Source organism: Sceloporus occidentalis, unplaced genomic scaffold (genome assembly GCF_023333645.1).
Source record: "Sceloporus occidentalis isolate IW3139 unplaced genomic scaffold, rSceOcc1.0.p SCAF_2, whole genome shotgun sequence".
In the NCBI taxonomy this organism is placed as follows: domain Eukaryota; kingdom Metazoa; phylum Chordata; class Lepidosauria; order Squamata; family Phrynosomatidae; genus Sceloporus; species Sceloporus occidentalis.
Window position 1 is genome coordinate 111415511 of NW_028316982.1, and position 19134 is coordinate 111434644.

The 19134-nt window shown below is 39.4% G+C and overlaps 1 protein-coding gene across 2 annotated transcripts in view; it reads left to right on the forward strand.

Moving 5' to 3' along the window:
• BMPR1A (bone morphogenetic protein receptor type 1A) overlaps positions 1-19134 on the forward strand; it is a 94366-nt gene that overhangs the window by 28302 nt on the left and 46930 nt on the right. The window contains exons 2-3 of one of the 2 annotated variants that reach the window (XM_089510608.1): positions 3578-3740; positions 11278-11398. The gene's annotated coding sequence lies outside the window, so the exon portion shown is untranslated. The remainder of the gene's footprint in view (positions 1-3577; positions 3741-11277; positions 11399-19134) is intronic. The other variant, XM_089510607.1, reaches the window with a different exon arrangement.

Here is a 19134-nt window from a genome sequence, read left to right on the forward strand (position 1 = left end):
AATGTTGTTGGACTGTTTTTCTGTGCTAACTAGGACTGTTGAGAATTATGTTTCAACAAAATGTGGAGGCCAGCATGTTCCCCATTCTGCTGGTTCAGTGCAAGGTTTGGCTTGTGTTGAGGTTTGGAAGACCATGTTTATAAACCCTGGATCCTTAGCAGACTTTACCAGCATCGTTTTGAGCAATTGGAAGTGATGATTTTGGTCACTCTTTAAAGGAGTTTTAATTTGTGTTGTTGTTCTGAAGAGCAAATAGGCTAAATAAGCAATTTTGAAGAAAAATGAGCATTTTCCAGTACACACCCTCCCCCAGCATGATTTCATCCCCTGGTTTATTGAAGCATAAATGTGTATAGCCTCCACTCTCCTCCACTTCCTCTGGCATGGCTATGAGGATGCAGTCAGATACAGTGTGCACACATTATATGCAGGCATGCTATACGCGGCTTTGAGCTTATGTGCAAAGCTGCAGGAGCATGCGGGGTGCAAGGTGTGGCATGACCCATTTGAATTAATGGGGCGTGCCCTCATGGCACGTGCACACTGCCACATGCATGGGCCCCATTCACTTGAATGGGGCTCAAGCATATGCGATATTTGGCTTACACAGGGGGACCGGAACGGATCCTCCACATAAGCCAGGGGCGCACTGTACTTTTGATTAACCATAACCTAACATGTCATATGCATCTGGCAAATAGCGTGTTCATTTTAAACAAGCAAGCATTTGAGATCACTGTTTGAAATGGTCTTATCTGAAACTAAACTAACTGTAGTTGAGATTAATCAGTCTGAATGAGGCATTCTACAACTCATAAATTATTTCTAAACCTAAATTACAAACCATGGTTTGAACTGAGTTTCCATCTCTGGTTTATGGGCAGATAATTCAGACATAACAGCAAGCTGTATTTATCATATTGTAAAGCAAGTGGGGAATTGAAGTACAGTGGGCCTTTGCTTTATGCAGGGATCTATTCTGGACCCCCCCCCCCCCGCATAAAGCAAATAACGCGTAAGCTTGAGCCCTATTATATCCAATGGGGCTCATACTTGCTGTCTAGCCACGCACACACCACACAGCTGCGCTCGTGATTCATGAGCCCCATTGAATATAATGGGGCTCATGCTTGCCACACAACAATGTGTGCACACGGGGCACACACACATTTCCCAGGTGCTTCAGCATATGCTGAAAGCCACCTATAAGGAACTTGTGTATGGCGTGGGCTCACTGTACCTGAAGCACAAACACAAACAAATCATGCTTTGGCTGTGGCATCTGAACCAGATCTCTGATGTAAACTGATCAATGGAATTTGCCAACTCTGGTGAGGATGAATGGATTCAAAATAGCAGTATAGAAATGGTTACACAATTGTGGGATTATTTGTGTTTCATTCCTTGCAGCAAAAAAACAATAGCAGAAGGAAACTTTGAAATATCTTTGACTCTGCTATTCATGGCTCAGTTTTAGCAGACCCTGTTATCTGTAGAAACCATTGTAGGTTAATATAATATGTGAAAGTTCAAGCCTATTTACCCAAAATAAATAAACAAGTTGTATTCATGTTCTTCTCAGAAAAATTCTGACTAGATGTTGCCATGCATTAAATTAGTTAAGTGTTGCAGATTGTGGTGGTGGAGTGTTTTAAGCATACTTACTGAGAGGCATGTTCCCCTGAGCTCAGATCATTGTGAAACCAAAATGCTTTCATTCCTCAAAGTTGATATGCACACTGATAGATAGAAACTTATTTATAGATTTTTATCTAAGATCGAAGTGTGTGTGTGTCTGTCTGTCTATCTGTCTAAATGCTACTACTGTTTCCTGCTTTCAGCAGAATAACTATGAACCAGTGCTGAGATGCCATTTTAAGAGGTTAAATTACTTTCTAAATGTTTCTGTGAAGGAGAAGGGAAGGGAAAAGATCATGTTACTCATTCGCATTCCAGAGCCTACCACTACACTTGAAGGCTGGAGACATGCTGGCTAGAATACGCAGTTGCCAATCGTCTTTAGCCCCCCCCCCTTCCAGTCAGGGGAGAGACCAAAAGAGATTTTCTTTTAGAGGGGCCTGGAAAGGGAAAACAATTTTCTTCTTTTCAGAAATGTTTAAGTGCAGTTACTATATCTTTTATTATGTCGATCACGTAATCACTGTCCTCACATTTTCCCAGTTATTTCTCCTTGGGGTTTTAGTGTTGTTTGCACCTGAAAGTTTTCTGCTTCTTTTGTATTCTGAGAGAACACAACTTAATACCATAACAAAATTTGAAGAAAAAGCTCTAAGAGAATTACAAACGAGGTTTGAGATCCTACAAATACAACGTATCATTATCATGTTCAGAATAATTTATATGAAAACTATAATGGTTTTAAAACGGGAGGGTAGGGTTTTTTGGGGGGAATTTATTCTATTACACTATGTCTGTGATCTATTATGTTTATTCTCAAATTCCATTATAACAAGAAAATAAGAAATTGCCTGTTTCCCTTCTCTCACATACGATACATATATTGTTATATACAAAAAGCACTGCCAAAATAGGGGCATTTTTATCTATTCAGACAGATTTTATTTTATTTTCATTTGATAAGAGCTCTTTACTGTGTAATTGAATGAAGCAGGAAATACTTCTCTTCTCCCCTTTGCCACCTCTAGGATATAGGGCAGGAGTGCATTCCTACAGAAATTGCCCTGTGAGGATTATATACCTTACTATTTATTTGTTATTTATTTTTATTTATATGCCACCTTTCTCCTGGAGTGAGACCCAAGGTGGCTTACAGAAAAAAACAGTTGATGTAATTACATTCCTGCCATCATTAATTTTTAGTTAGGAGCAGAAGGAGAGTAAATCAGGACCTTCTGGTAGATCTCTGAATGATTTTAGGTAGATCAGCAAGATTCTCCTTCAACTTAATTGTTCAGCATTACCTCAACATTAGGAGGAACATCCTGATAGTAAGGGCTGTTCACAAGTGGAACACACTCCCTCGGAGTGTAGTGGAGTCTCCCTCCTTGGAGGTCTTTAAAACAGAGGCTGGATGGCGATCTGTTGGGGATGCTTTGATTGAGAGTTCCTGCATGGCAGATGGTGGACTGGATGGCCCTTGTGGTATCTTCCAACTCTGCGATTCTATGATTCCCCCTTGTGAAAAACGTACTGTCACAATGAAGAAATGTGGATGAGACAGCCAGCAGTGGATTTTGTATGGAAGAACCATGAGCTCTATTGAGTTCCAGTACTGAGATAAATTACTTGGCTTAGAATTCTGTCATTCTGAATATGTCTTTCACACCTGACTTCAGTTGTTGCATGTCCAGACTTCAGCTTGTATATGAGATACACTTCTTTAGGTATGTGTTTTTAAAAAGTGTTATTTTAGGTGTAATTTTTTTAATGTATGCTATTCTTTTTACATAATTACATAGATTATTACAAATATTCCAATAAGGTAATTTCCAAATAAAGCTCTGAAGGTGTTTGAATATAACATTTAAACAAAAGGTGCTAAATCAGAAAATGTTATTTAGAGCACTGGCAAATTTTCCAGTTCTCCTTTTTCCAGAAAACCCACATTCCTGATGAAAATACAGCAAAGCATATATGGTTTATCTTGCTGAATGAGATCAAGGCCTGTTTGGTGGTGCTGCAGTATCAGGCTGGAAAGCTAAGGAATAAAGCAGTGAGGATGACTCTGCTTTTTTGTTCATGTCTGTTGATGTTCAAAGGTATGTTTCTCTGAACATGGAGATTTGATTTTAACTGTAGATACTTATGCTGTAGATATTTTGGGGCCTGTCCTTACTGTGATGTCATATAGAAAAAAATCTCACCATATGTTATACTTCTATCAGTTAAATACATGCTGTTATCAGTTAAATATACATTGTGGGAGGAAATAATTCTATTTGTTATTCCTGAGCCCTCTTCAAGTCAAATTCATTGTGTTTTGATACTGATGGAGAAAATACATTTGATTTGCTCTCTCCAGTCACTCTTAATTGTGTAAACCATTGTAATTTTAGGAAGCTATTTCAAGTCTTCTTTACATTTTGTATAGTGCAGTGCAGTCGCCCCTCTGTTTTCATAGACTTCGAATCGGCATCCCTTATCCATTTGCAGGTGGCAAAAGGATGGGGACAAAATGGTGCACACGCCGCCATTCAAGCCAATGTAGCTTGAATACTGGTGATTTTCCATTTTTGTTGGGCGGAGTGGGTCCAGAACGGATACCTCACCAAAACAGAGGGACTACTGTATAGTTTATTAATAGCCTGCCTTTCCCCAAAGCTAGTACCTAAGGTGGGTTATGAAACAAAAAGAGATACAAATAAACACAAATATTTATTATTTCAGCTGTTTAATAAAGTAGCTTTAACTACCTTTCATCCTTAGAAATATAGATGAAGTATACAACTACAACTTAAAAAAGAAAAACTTCTCAAACCTGTGATCATAATAAAAACAAAGAATAAAAATAGCCAATATAATTTTAAAAAGTATCAGCTGATCAGAATGTATTGGCAAACGGAAAGGTTTACCTTTGCTTCTGAAACAGTGGCAATGTTTATCCTAGCCACAGTTTCCTGGGGAGGATATTCTACAACTGGGAAAGCTCCTTTGTTGACATATCTGTCTTAAGGCGGGGGGGGGGGGTTATTTAAAAGAGCCCCCTCCTCCCATATGGGCCTGCTTGAAATTTGAGATCCACAAGGCAAACCCTATTGTGAGGCTCAGTTGGTGAACATGTGAGACTCTTTAGCTGCACCTCAGTTGTAGCATTCTCTCCCACAAGAAGCCAGGCCTGGCTCCATCCCTACTGAGCTTTCAACACGTGACCAAGAGTCTGTTGTTTTTCATATACTGTACAGTACTTTGATCCCTGAAGGCAATTTTGAAATTGTTTTAACTGTGATTTTTTTAAACATTAGTTTTTAGAAGTAATCTGATTTGTTTTTAAAGAATGATTTTATCTGTTCTCCTATCACCTTGGGGCCCTGGTGTGTTGATAGAAACAAATACATTTAATAATAAACTAATAAAAAACTTGAAATGCCTGGAGAACAGCTTCCACTGAAGATCGCAAATAATGGACATTTTAATATAGGAGGAGGCAAAGATCCTCTTTTTTCCCTTGCTACCTTATATAAGGAAGAGAGAGGAGAACACACTCCCTCAATGGAGAGCAGTGGAGTCTCCTTCCTTTGAGGTCTTTAAACAGAGGCTGGATGGCCATCTGTCGGGGATGCTTTGATTGAGATTTCCTGCATTGCAGAGGGTTGGACTGGATGGACCTTGTGGTCTCTTCCAACTCTATGATTCTAAGGCTTGGTATTCTAAATAGGTCCGTGCCACAGTTTATTCAGCAACATTATGCTGCTCTGAAATGTGGTGGATGCAAAACCCCACTCCCAAATTAATAAAAATTGGATTTTCTGTTCCTGCTCTGCAACTCAGTGTATTTAGTGTAGCACCATTTCCACTATAGTTGCGGTTGAGTAGCTACATGTAGCAACAGTGTATGTAGCACTTTGTTTCTGAAGATTTATCTAGCCAGTTCAGCTGGCTTTAGATGAGCATCATAAGGCAGATTGTGGTTAAAGGAATTAACCATTTTAATTGCAAGAAAACTAGTTAAAACGATTGGTGGAATGCAACATTTGTCTTCAGTCCTGGGAACAGTTAAGTATTATGAAGCAGATGCATAATTTTAATTGTGTAGCAAATTCCATAAAATTACATATTGTTTTGCATTTTTAAATTGTATCTAGGAATGTTAGCTTAATAGGGTATTAATATTATGTTAGGGAAGCTGTCTTTTCCTGAGTCAGACTGTTTGTCAGTTTAGCGGCCCAATATTGTCAACTGTTAACTGCCAGTGCTTCCAGTGGTTCAGGCAGTATTCTGTTCTAGCAGTTCCTAGAGATCCCTGGTATTCCTAGTGGCATCCCATTGAAATGTACTTCCCAGGCCCAATATGGTTTAACTTTTGAAGTCAGATGAATTGAGGGTATTCACAGCGCTATAGTGTCAACATTTACTCACCCTTTTGTCTTAAAAAATTAGTAACATGCTTTATACAAGCTTGGCAATGTCTCTGCCAGTAACAGTTCATTTGTGATACATAAAAACGGTTCTCATTGCTGTGTAGCACATCCTGTTTTCACAAAGTTAAATGCATAGCTTTGTGTGTAGAGTTCATACTGATAGGTCTGCATGGTGACTGAGTTGACTATATAGATGTGCATCAGCATCCTCCATTAATATATCTCCGTAGAGAAATTGACAGTTCTTTTTTTATAAACCTGTATATAACATTCAGTTGTATACAAATAATAAAACAATTATCTTTGTTGAGTAATTTATTGATAGTTAAAGATGTAATGATTAGAAATTTTACTTTGTTTTTGGTGAACTTGTAGCTGTAGGTAATAAACACTATATAAACTCTTAACAAGATTGACAATGCTTATTACTAAAATGTGTATCCCAGAACCTGACCTGAGCTGGTGCCCTTCAGATGTATTGGATATCAACTCCCAACATTCCCGTCCAACCTTGGTCTTGCTGACTTGAGATCATGGGAATTGCAGACCAACAATGCAGTTGGCCCTCCATATCAGAGGGCTAGCCATTAGTAGGATGGAGCATCTATGGATGGCCTCGCCCCATTATTCTCAGTGGTGGTGCATATACGCAGCTGCACTACAACGGTCACGTGCACATCATGTGTCCATAGAGAATAATGGGACTTGAGGTCTCACGATATTTGGTATCCGTGAGGGAGTCTGGAATTGAACTCCTGTGGATATAGAAGACAAATTTCTTCTTAATCTCAAAGATGCTACTTAATTCTTTTATTTTTATTTTTGTGAAGTTATCTTTGATGAAACTCCAAGGTATGATTGCTTTCCGCTTATTTCCACATTTCTTTAGTAGTTTATCCATGCTATACTCCTGTATGGACAGTATTCAGAAACTTTTACCATGCTCTGACTTGTTCAACCCTACCTTTGATAGTTCAGAGATCTGTGGGAAAATTGCAGAAGTCACAAAATTGGCACTTGGATTTAATAAATAGCTCCCCAAACATCCCTCATTCAGTTAGAATGAGGGATGCTTGTGTAATCCATCAACATAACCATAGGGAGATTGTGTAATCCATCAACATAATCATAGGGAGAAATGGTGGGGGCTGGGGTAGGAAATATGCTGCCTCAATTTAGAGACTAGTCTGTAATCTACAACTGCTTCCATTTTGAAGAGCATTGTTTCTGTAACTTGTGTGTTTTGCTGGTGGCAACTGGTTTTTTTTTTTAATAAAAAGCTGGTTGTAGTTATTTTCTTCTTTGTATTTGCAATCGTAAGATTACATGCTGGAACCCCAAGTAGTCACTTTCCCCCGCATTACCCTTGATGTAGTGGTGAGAGGATTCATCTGCATTCACACTGTAGAAATAATCCAGTTTGATACTGCTTTAACTGTCATGGCTCAGTGCTATGGAATCCTGGGCATTGTAGTTTGCTGTGGCACCAGAGCTTTCTGACAAAGAGGGCTAATTGACTCACAAAACTATGTTTCCCAGAATTCCATGGCATCAAACTGGATTATTTCTGCCATGTGGATACAACCTTTGTTTGTGTGAAGCAGACATGTGAAGTAGATCTACCATATACATTTTTCAGTGATGTGTATTTTAAGAGGATATTAATATTGTTGCACTGACTGAATGACTTATTTTGTTGGGGAAGAAAAAACCCCAGCTTGTTTGTTAATAAACTGAATGGTGCAATGTGAGGGCTCTCAAATGGAAAGTTATTACTCTCCTGTTGAAAGCAACTTCATTGTGCTGTAATGATCATGTTGCCCGGGCTCAGTGAACTAAAGTGGCCCTGCCAGTATTTTCTTTTTGGGGAACAGATTACATATAAAATATAGCAGTCAAGGGAGGGAAGGAATTTGGTTAAGGATGGTCTGTCTTGTGTAGCACCAAAGACTTTTATTGTGCAGTGCAAGCATAGTTCTCTGATGTGTGCGGAGGGCACCCTTTTCACTCTTACCAGATTCTGGGTTTTGTTGTCAACTGGACTGTCTTGAAAGCTGTAGGAAGTTCAGTATGATGGTATTGTACTGTACTACTGTCAGATTGAAGCACAGGATGTGTAGATCTGTGAGAAAAATGATACTTTATATATCATGACTGTGTCAGGGATGCAACTATTAACTTTCAGTTTTCAACACTTTGTAGGCATTCAATAGAAGTTAAAGAAATTTTGGAGAAGGGCCAGGAAACCTACTTTGTGTTTTGGCTTTGCATCTATCTTATACCTACATTATTTTCCCCCCAAATATAAAATAGAGTAAACTTTTCTGTACTTGACCTGAAAGCTAAACGTTAGCCTGTCTGTTTAGCAAACACTATTGTCATCAAGAACTGATGCTGTCCGGTATTCAAGCTAGTGTCAAATTGCTCCATTTTGCACAAATCTATTATTGATTGTCGAAGTTGTTAAACCAGTGATTGGTATTCCTATAAGCACAGAGACAGATGTATTATGACCTTGTAATAGCAAATGTTATTATGCAGCTCAACCATAGCAATCTTGCAGCTTTGAAGAGGCTGATTATATCTTTGTCTGCCTGTGCTGAAAGCAAAACTTTCAATAGAGCTTCTGCACATATTGCTCTCTGCTACTAGTTTGAATCAGAATGATGTGGACCATGTGAAGTTAGAATTATGAGTTATACAACTGACTTTTATTCTGGTACTTCATATCAGTTTGCATACACAACAGCATAATTTCTGATGTTTGTAGTGTTTTAGCAGTTCTGATATATAGCATCATTATCCATATATAGCACAATAGTCCATTTTAACAGCCAAAAATAAAATGCAGCTGACCACATTATATACCCATAGGGGTTGGGATATAGCAACCTTCAATAAATGCCAAATTATTTACATTCTAACTTTTCATAGTTTTATGTTTTTGCAATATTAGATGGTAGTAATGACACATTTTGATGTTAGGTTTTTAGCAAATCAGAAATATTGTGTTTTAGACATTATGATAGACTTTTTCACAAATATGTTGAAATATGTATACACATTTCACCTCTGAAACACAGTATAAGGAGATAGAGCAGTATTGTGTTAGTTGGCCTCTTTGTATTTCAGACAAACCTATCTCACATTTGCTGGGGCAGGGGTATGGAGATACTGTTGTTCACAGTATAGAGAATCATGTTTCTCTGAACATTATTGAGCATTAGTTTAGTATTAAATAGCAATAGTTTAGCATTATTGCCCTACCTCCTAGGAGTGAGAACACAGTCATTGGACCAAATCCCTTCCATGTGGACTTTACACACAAACACTTCCTAACAGTATTATTATTATTATTAACCTTTATTTATGAAGCGCTGTAAATTTACACAGCGCTGTACATACAATCTTTTAGTTAGACGATTCCCTGCCCTCGGGCTTAAGTCTAGGGACTCCTAAGCTGTCATTCAACCAAACCTACTCTAGCATAGAAACATTTCCTAGCCCCGTGTTGGCAAACCTGTGGCACGCGTACCATTTCTGGTACACAGCCTGGTTTGTGAGGGCATAGAGGCCACAGGTAGTAGAGGTGTGGCGCATGTGGCCCGACTCCTTCTCGCAGCCCAGTTAGCCCCAGAACAACTGGGCTGTGGCAAAGAGGGATGGGGAGACATGTGCTGCCTCCTGGCTCCTCTCAGCGACCTAGTTTTCTGACGGAAAATTGGGCTGCTGCAAGGAGCTGGGCCACACTCTGGCAGTCTGGCTGAAAGTCCCACCCCTTCTGGCTGGAGTTCTTGCCCTTTGCTGTTGGGTTCTGAGAACTGTAGTTTTTGTTGTTGTTGTTGTTGTGTGCCTTCAAATTGTTTCCAACCTATGGTGACCTTAAGGTAAACTTACCATGGTGTTTTCTTGGAAAGATTTCTCCAGAGGAGATTTGCCATTGCCTTCTTCTGAGGCTGAGAGAGTGTGACTTGCCAAAGTCTCCCAGTGGGTTTCATGGCCGAGCTGGGATTTGAGACCCGGTCTTCAGCGTCACACTCTCAAACCACTTGCTCTCTTTGTTCTTATTCTTGTACTGTGCCTTCTGTGTTTTATTATGCTTGTTGTCGTTTCTGACTATGGTGATCTTAAGATGAGCATATCATGGGGTTTTCTTGGCAAGATTTCTTCAGAGGAGGTTTGCCATTGTCTTCCTCTGAGGCCGAGAGCATGTGACTTGCCCATGGTCTCCCAGTAGGTTTTTTGGTTACCTTAAGGTGACTCTATCCTGTGGTTTCCTTAAGGTTTCTTCAGAGGAGCCTTTGCCATTGCCTTCTTCCCCTGAGGCTGAAAGAGTGTGACCTGCCCAGGTTCACCCAGAGTTGTCGTGGTTGTGTGCCTAAAAGTCCTGTCTCTATCCTGAGAAAATGAAATCTAGATTTGGTAACTGAGGATTTCAAATCTTACTCCAATTTTATTTATATTCTCACCTTGATTTAAACCTGTAGTAAGACGGTCAAAGTATTTGGGATTTTATCCTCAAATCTAAGCAGTTGTTTGAATATGAGTATTGGATCTGTATGACATACCATCACTGTAGACATGATCAAGGGCTGTGGCGCATGCCTAGAGGATTTTTGACTTCTCGTGCTGTTTTCACAAACTGCTTTGAAATTTCTCCCAAGTTGAAAAAAAAAATTGCTGCACAGCATAAAGGGTTGTACAAAACTAGTTCTACACATGCTGATTAATGTATATAAAAGTCTTTTGTAGTTGATAGGACAAAATGCAAACATATTCTTCTCACCATATATATATACTCTTCTATATGTCTAAAAAGGTATGCCCAAAAATTGACCCCCAAAATCCTAGGTCAACTTTTTGGTAATGTGACAGCAGTTCTTTCAGATTTTCCCATGCAGTTTCTTTCTGTCCCGAGCCAAGCAGATAGAGTCCTTGGTGACTGATTGCTGTTTGTTTAACAGTCTTAAGCTGTCTCCAGATTGAACATTTAAGCCTCATATTGATTGCTGCTTCCCTTTTGGCCACTTGCATACACACACTAAAGGAGCTCCAAGTTTTACACTTGACCTATCCATGGGTCATATCAAAATCCATACTTTTGGTCCCAAAACTTGCCCTCCACTTATACATAACGTTGACTTATAGTCAAGGATATATGGTAATAATTCATAAAATTTCTGTAAGCTTAACTTTTTAATTCTTCCTATTTTTACAGATTTAAAGAAATATGCATTGTTACAATTTTATTCTGGAATTGTTGAAGTGGAAATACAGATGAAACCAGCTAACAGAATATCAACTGTATAGCATTGCGTCATTCAGTCCTCCAATAAAGGGTAAGGATTCTTATGGTTTGTTAAACAGAAAACATTTATTTTATTTTAATTTTTAAAATATTTATATCTCATTTTTCCTACAAACTCAGGGCAGCTAACAAAGTTGGTAATGTAAATACCATAAAAATATGAATTACAAGTACAATAAAAGCTTTTATCTCTTTAAAAGGAAGCACAGCACAGAAAATAGTAACATAAGGTCAGCAGTAACACAGATCATGGAAAAACTGAGGATTTATCTAGAGTAAGTTACTTTTTTAGACTACAGCTCCCAGGAAATGGATATTCTGAGAACTGTAATCCTCTGAGTAGTTTTCCTGAGATATGGGAAAGCTACTGGTAAAAGTTAAACAAAGAACTGTTTGCATCATAAGTAAACATATCCAGGAGTTCATTTCATTAATTCCATGGTTGTCTTTATTCAGTATTTTTCTTAGACTTTCATCCTATTATTTCCACTATTTGTGGCTAGTTTATAATAAGAATATACTCCTGAGTGAAAAATACATCAGAATTTATTCTCCTAAGATTCTAATTGCACATATTTTTCAGAGGACAGAGAGAAAGGCTGGTTCAGATACAATGCATCTGTTGCCTTGACTCAGATTATGGTGCAAGATCTCATATTCTCCTCCTTAAACCGTACTCAAATTTCCACACATGCTGTAGCTGCCTTAAACCTGTGACTCAGTATTATATCTGCTATGGTTAATGCTAACTTGGATGACCTCATAGCCCAGGATTTGCAAGCAGCCTGAGACTACTTTCAATTTGTAGGTTACATGACTAACCTTTGTTAGCATTAAATATAGTTATTGGTTTTTTCAAATAAATTATGGACATAAATATATATGTAAAAAACCGTGCATTTAATTTCAGTTGATTTAAATAGGACTTCATGCACTGATAACCCATAGCAACATTTTAGGGCACAGTGTGGGTCTGTATTTGTGGTAAATCATTAAAATGGGTTTTCTAAAATAATGATTTCTGCGACATGGTGTTTACACGTGCCACACCACAGAAACGTTGAAAGCTACCGCTGAGACAGAAAGGGCACCTTATTTAAGCAGCATTTTGCCATTTCATTTTCTGCTGCAAAAATGCCCGTTCGGGGCTGTGGTGTGTGGTTGCCGCCGCAGGAAATCCAAGGTGCAATTACATTGGGTCATCTTCTTGCAAGGAGAGAATATTTCACACTTAACTACATCTGCGCAATACCTGTTTAATGAAAAATAAACACCTTGAGTCAGGTGAGGTGTGGTCTTGCAGGCACAAAGATCTTTTGGCCAATCTGCTCAGAGTTGCTGAGAAGATCAGCAGTAGTAGTATTTTGGCTGTAGATAGAGGGAATTTTTTTTAAAAAATCATGTTTCAAAGATCCTGCTTTGGTTTAGATTGTTTTTAGTTATCATGCTTAGGTTGGTAGGCAGTTGACACATAATAATCACCCTTAGTAGAAACTGGTCCTTTGTGATGAATATTTCTGTGAATGTTCTTGAATTAATTGTGACGAAAGCCTATCAGCAAATTTAAATGGTAAGGTTTTTTATAATGACTAGATTTTATAGATGAACTCACTCTAAAGCCCGAAATGTATGAAGTCGAAGGCTTTCGTGGTCGGCATCTATGGTTTTTTGTGGGTTTTTCGGGCTATGCGGCCATGTTCTAGAAGATGGCCACATAGCCCGAAAAACCTACAAAAAACCCAAAATGTATGTTTAGATGTGTGTATTCCCTTCACAGTGTTTTTTTCCGTTTTCCTTTTTAACTGAACAGTGCTATTATTGGATAGGGCAAGAGGAAATGAAATCTTGCAAGGGTAGTGATGAAATAGTCCTGAGAATTATAGAAAGAGAAGACATATCATGTGGACAAAATAATGGAAATCTAGGGGAAAGAGAGTGGACACATTGTGCATGTTTTGCTGTTCTGAGGATTACAGTGAACATCAAATAGAAAACTGCTTTAAAATAAAATGTTTAGGTTTAATTATTAAGATGTAATTTTTATGGCAACATTTTGTTTTCTGCCAAAATGAGATAATTGAATAACTTGATAATAGAACACCAGCATGAGTTTTGAGTTTTGTTTATTTTTGTTGTAAATATCAGCAGTTGAGGAAAAACTAAACAAAATGCTGGTTAGAAAAAAGCATGGCAGAGGAATTCAGGTTAACTTTTGCATTCTGCTCTTCTCCATGTGTAGAACTATGCAGAATAATTTTAGAGACAGTTCTGAAATTGTTTTAGGAACAAAATGGTTTGAACAGAAGAAAATGTATGTTTGTGAATTGATATGTTCACAGTTTAGTCCAAGCAAATTTAGTCCAGGTAAAGTATACATTTGTTTATATGTGTGTTTGAAATTGCAGTCAACACTTTTTTGTTCAAACAAGCAGCTATTTACTGTCCTGGCTATAAGAGAGCATGTAGAAATCAAACTCATAATTGAATGGCGCTCTCTTCTCTTACTGTTTGTTGTTGTGTGTCTTCAAGTCATTTCCAACATATGGTGACTCTGAGGTGAACTTATCACAGGCTTTTCTAGGGCTGAGAGTGTGTGACTCACTCAAAGTCACCTAGTGGATTTCTGTGGCCAAGCAGGGATTCAAACTCGGATCTCCAATCTAGTGCTGAAACCACTACACCTCACTGGGTCTCTCTCATACTGTATCATACTGTGTACCTGTCATGAGCTCATCTCACGTTCTGAGCTGTTGACAAAGACTGCAAACTTTTTTTTTAAAAAAAATCCTATTTATTTATCAATTACCTTTCTCCCAAAGCTCAAAACATGGCTTGCAATATATTAAAGCACAATAAAGTATAACTCTTAAATTGTGTGTTAATTTAAAACACCACTCTAAGACATCACATGAATAAAACATTAATATATTTAAAGTGCAGTTCTCTGTTTAGACCCAGTTAGTTGCTGCAAGTGTGTCTGAATAACAAGGTCATTGTCTGGCAGCAGCAGGACAGCTTTGACACTAGATAATATGGAAATACCTGTCGTCTTTCTGATAGAAATACCATTGGGAGTGATTCTTAAGTGTTAAGAGCGTATGTTTGGGTGGAATTCACAATGTAGTCATACGTTTCCAAGCAGTATAAAAAAGAGGCTCTTCTTTGTGATGTCTATGCTTCAAACAGTTGGGTTGTACAGATGCTCCCCTTGGAAAGTTCTAATGCTGAATAGTTTGGTGGGCTGCCCTGTCCCCTCCTGCCCACTGTGTTCTTCCCAGTCTACCACACTATTGTCTCTCCTGATGTCCATCTCCTGCATCAACTGTTGTTGGGCAGAACACCTGTTAAGGGAAAAGACCCCCCCTCATTACCACTACTACTCATGATGGTACCACGACCACTACTACCATGTCTATTATTGGTACTGCTGCTCTTCCGTTATCTGATACTGAAACTGTTGGATATTTCCCCTTTTCTATTACTTGGAGGGCTCTCCTTGACACTGAAAAAGCCCCCATCACAGGGATTCTCTACAGCTATGCTCATCAACCCCAACCCTTCCATGCCACTGGCCTCCCAGATCATCCTGGTACTACTCTTGGTCCCCACACTTCAAGACAAATGCTACGATGTTGAGGACTCATCCATCTCTGGTACTGATGACTTGCTCCATTACCTCGATCCTCACAGTCATATCCACAATCTTCATAACACCTCTCCTGACCATCATACCCTTACCTCTGCATCATTATCATCAAGTCTTTCCACTACAGCTCCACCAGTTCCAACACAGCCCATCGCTTCCACTGCCTTCCATCTAGATGCTTAGCACCGCTATCCACTGGATTCTTCAGAAGAGAAGTACGACTTAGATTTGTCTTCCCCAAACTTTTCCTCTTCTCTAATCTCATCCCATCTAATAACATCAATTGCATGACACAGGGGACACCGAGATGTTTGCAGAGGTTATTCTGAGGATGACCCAGTTCTTGAGCCTGGAAGTGACGTCACCTCACCTCTGCCAGTAGCAGATCCGGTGTTTTAGCTATTGAACTTTCCGGGCTTCACTCTGACCATGATCCAGCACCAACCATGCCTTGCAAGATCTGCTCAAACAATTTTGGCAGAAACCAGCTTCCTTCCCATTTGTGTCATGCCACCTAGAGAGCCTGTTCCAAACACAGCCCAATGGTGCTGAATATCTGTTCCAGTACCCTACCACACATTCGTAGAGGAGACCTCTCAATCAAAAGCAGGGGGGAAAGTCCCATTCTAGTTTGGTTGACAGAGAAAGAGTCAGCTGGACATGTGCAGTCAGAGGTGAGAATGGCAGACCTATTCCAAGGTGAAATCCTCCACCCTAAACTCAAGACACTTACTCTCTCAGTGTGGAGTATAGCACAATAACTTCCCCATATAGAAAGGCCTTCACCAAACGATCCTACAAATACAAGTGGAACAATTTCCACTTATTTGGAACCATGAAATCTGAGCAACCTTCCCCTGCAAGACTCTACATCTTTTTCTCATGGACTTCTGAAAAAAAGGACTTGCATTCTCATTGCGGAAGGTATACTTGGCTGCCATAGTATCACATGAACCTGTATCATCCTTGATGTTTTTTTCAAAGCCTTGTCAAGACGTTTTTTAAGAGGTTCCTATCTCATTTCTATCAACCAGTGTCCCCTCCCACACTGCCTGGGTTGCTTTCCTTCATCCTCTCCCAACTGATGCATAAACCCTTGGAGTTACTCACCACAGTGGATGAGTGCTTACTCACCTTCAGTGTAGCCTTCCTCTTAGTGATCACATCTGTGAGAAAAGCCCCAAGCTTACAGTATTGTGATCTGATGAGCCTTTCCTAGTCTTGCACTAGCATATGGCTGTCCTCCAATCAAACAGTGCCTTTCTGCACAATGTCATGTCATAGTTTCACCTGCTCCAGGATATCATCCAACCAAGATATCTGCTATCTACCTTATCCCTGAAGAGATTTACTGCCTAGATGTAAAACACACCCTGGCCTTCTATCCAGCACATAGTGATGTTCCAGCAGACAAACGTCCTCTTTGTCTGCTACAGTGGTCTGAGGAAAAGGCATCACGTCTCCTCCCAGTAGTTCTCAAAATGGATCATTCAGACAATCAGACTGTCCTATGAACTGGCTAAACAGCAGGTCCTGACTAGCTTAAGCACCCACTCAACAAGAGCAGTAGTCTCCTTATCTGCTTTACTTCAGAGCATCCCTCTTCCTGAACTCTACAGAGGCACCACATAGTCACAGCCCTCTATGTTCATTCACCTCTACAGACTGGACTGTAGAGCCAGAGCAGATGGCAGCTTTGAATGGGCTGTACTCTCATCTGTTCTCCAGTGACCCTCCAACCTCTCGTAAGCTTCACACACAATTATGTGAGGCACAGAGACCACAAAAGACAGGCTGCCTACCTGTAATTGGGGTTCTTTGGTCATCTGTGTCCTCACACAAACCTGCCTACCTTCCTTCTTTCAGGTCCCTGTAACTTATCTGGTAGACTTTAAAACTGAGGGAGAGTAGCATGGTGGGTTCTGAAATATATGGTGGGTGGGAGGGGATGGAGTACTCTGCCAAGCTATTCAACTCTAGAACTTTCTGAAGGCAGTTTCTACACAGGTCTGAAAACCCAGTTGTTTGAGGACACAGATGACCACTTGAAGAACCACAGATAAGGGTAGTCTTTATCCACATGCACATGCTTTAAGTTCATTAAAGGTTTAAATAATCTACCATTATTACCTCTGTGTTTACAGTTGAGTTCTTTCTCTCTGTTAGTTGCCACTGTCAGTTTTCAATCATATAATTTCATAATAGTTCATACTATCTGCATTAGATCAGTTTTCAAATAGTATGGTGGGTGGAAGATGGGGATATCAAATGTAATGTAATGGGTTACTTTAAACAAAAATACTACTGTATATAGTAATGTATAAGACTAGAAATTTTACTCAAACAATTGACCCAAAAAACCTAAGTCAACTTATCCATGGGTCACTATATGGGTCACATAAAAGAAAGGAACCATCCCCAGGTAAAATCCAAGAGTACAATCTGTTGTGGAAGCACTGACCCCATTCTATTCTCTTATCCATGAAGCTTTTAGTGTGACCATAAACAGTTTTGCCAACTGGAACAAATCCAGCAGAGGAGGAAGAGATCAGAAACATCTACTTCCATTATATCTGATAGTTTGTTTGTAAACAGGGCAGGATCATAAACCATGTTTTGATTCTGGCTTTTTGAAGAAGTTATACAGTCGGCCTTTCTTAGACACGGATTTTTTATACACGGATTCAAGCATCCACGGTTTGAAAATGTATCAAAAAAGTATAAATTTCAAATATCAAAGCTTGATTTTCCATTTTTTTTATAAGGGACACCATTTTGATATGTTATTATATTTAATGAGACTTGAGCATCCACAGATTGTGTTATACACAGGGGATCTTGGAACCAAACCCCAGCGTATAACAAGGGTCCACTGTAATCTTATAAACTAAGGATGAGCAACATTCTGTTGGTGGATTGCATGCTGCTCCCCATGCATTTTTCCAACCCCCCCCCCTCCACCCGCCATGTGGAAAGCGGTGAGAAAAATACAATATATTTTTCCCACTTTGGAACAAGGTGTATGCTTCTCAGGAAATCTCCTGGAAGTACTAATCTCTAGCAAGTGATTCCATGTCTTGTTTCAAAGGGAAGAAAGAGAAATTGGGGGATATGCCCCCCGATGTGTTCAGACATGGCAATGCAGCTCCAGACTCCCAGAAATTGCTCACTTCTTTAAATATAGCACAGTTCCCCAGGTTTGGATGTAATTTGGGTCTCTGGTTTGACTAAATATGAAAGCAGAACATTGTTCTCTTTCTGGCATGCAAAACAGGAGAAAGGAGAGCATGTAAGTCAAAACAAGTATGATGCCTATTGTAAGATTTTCTCTGTGTGTGGCTGTGCATGCAGTGCATTTCATACAGCACTTATTAGTGGAATTGAGTCCTATTCAATGTCGAGAATGATGGGTGGGCTTGTTTTGAATTGACCATAATTGCCCACAAGTCCAAAATATACAGCATCCATTTTTAAAGCATGAGAAGAGTAAAGAGGTGTGCTTGGAACCTCTTCGATAAAATGTTCAGATACCTTATGTTGTGTTTTTAATACTGTATATATTCAACTATAAGTCGACCTCATATATAAGTCAAGGGCAGGCTTTGGGCCCAAAATTATGGATTTTGATATGGCCCGTGGATAAGCTGAGGGTAAAACCTACGGGCATGTAACCAAGGAGGCAAAAGATGAAGCAAAGGAAAACAATGCCGAAGCACTTACAAAATGTCAATAGGTATAAGTGCTTGTGCTCACACTAGAGCAGTAGTTCCCAACATGTGGGTCAGGACCCCTTTGGGGAGGTCGAACGACCCTTTCACAGAGGTCACCTAAGACCATCAGAAAACACATATTTGCATGTAGCAATGAAAATAATTGTATGGCTGGGGGTCACCACAACATGAGGAACTGTCTTAAAGGGTTGCAGCATTAGGAAGGTTGAGAACCACTGCACAAGAGGCTGGATGGATGAGAGAGTAGAGCAGGGTCAGTGCTTCCAGGACAGATTACATTCTTGCCTTTACCAGGGGATGGTTCCTTTTTTCAAAGTACAGCTCTTACATTGACCTATAGGTAACTTAGGTTTTTGAAGTCAATTTTTTGACCAAAATTTCTAGATTTAT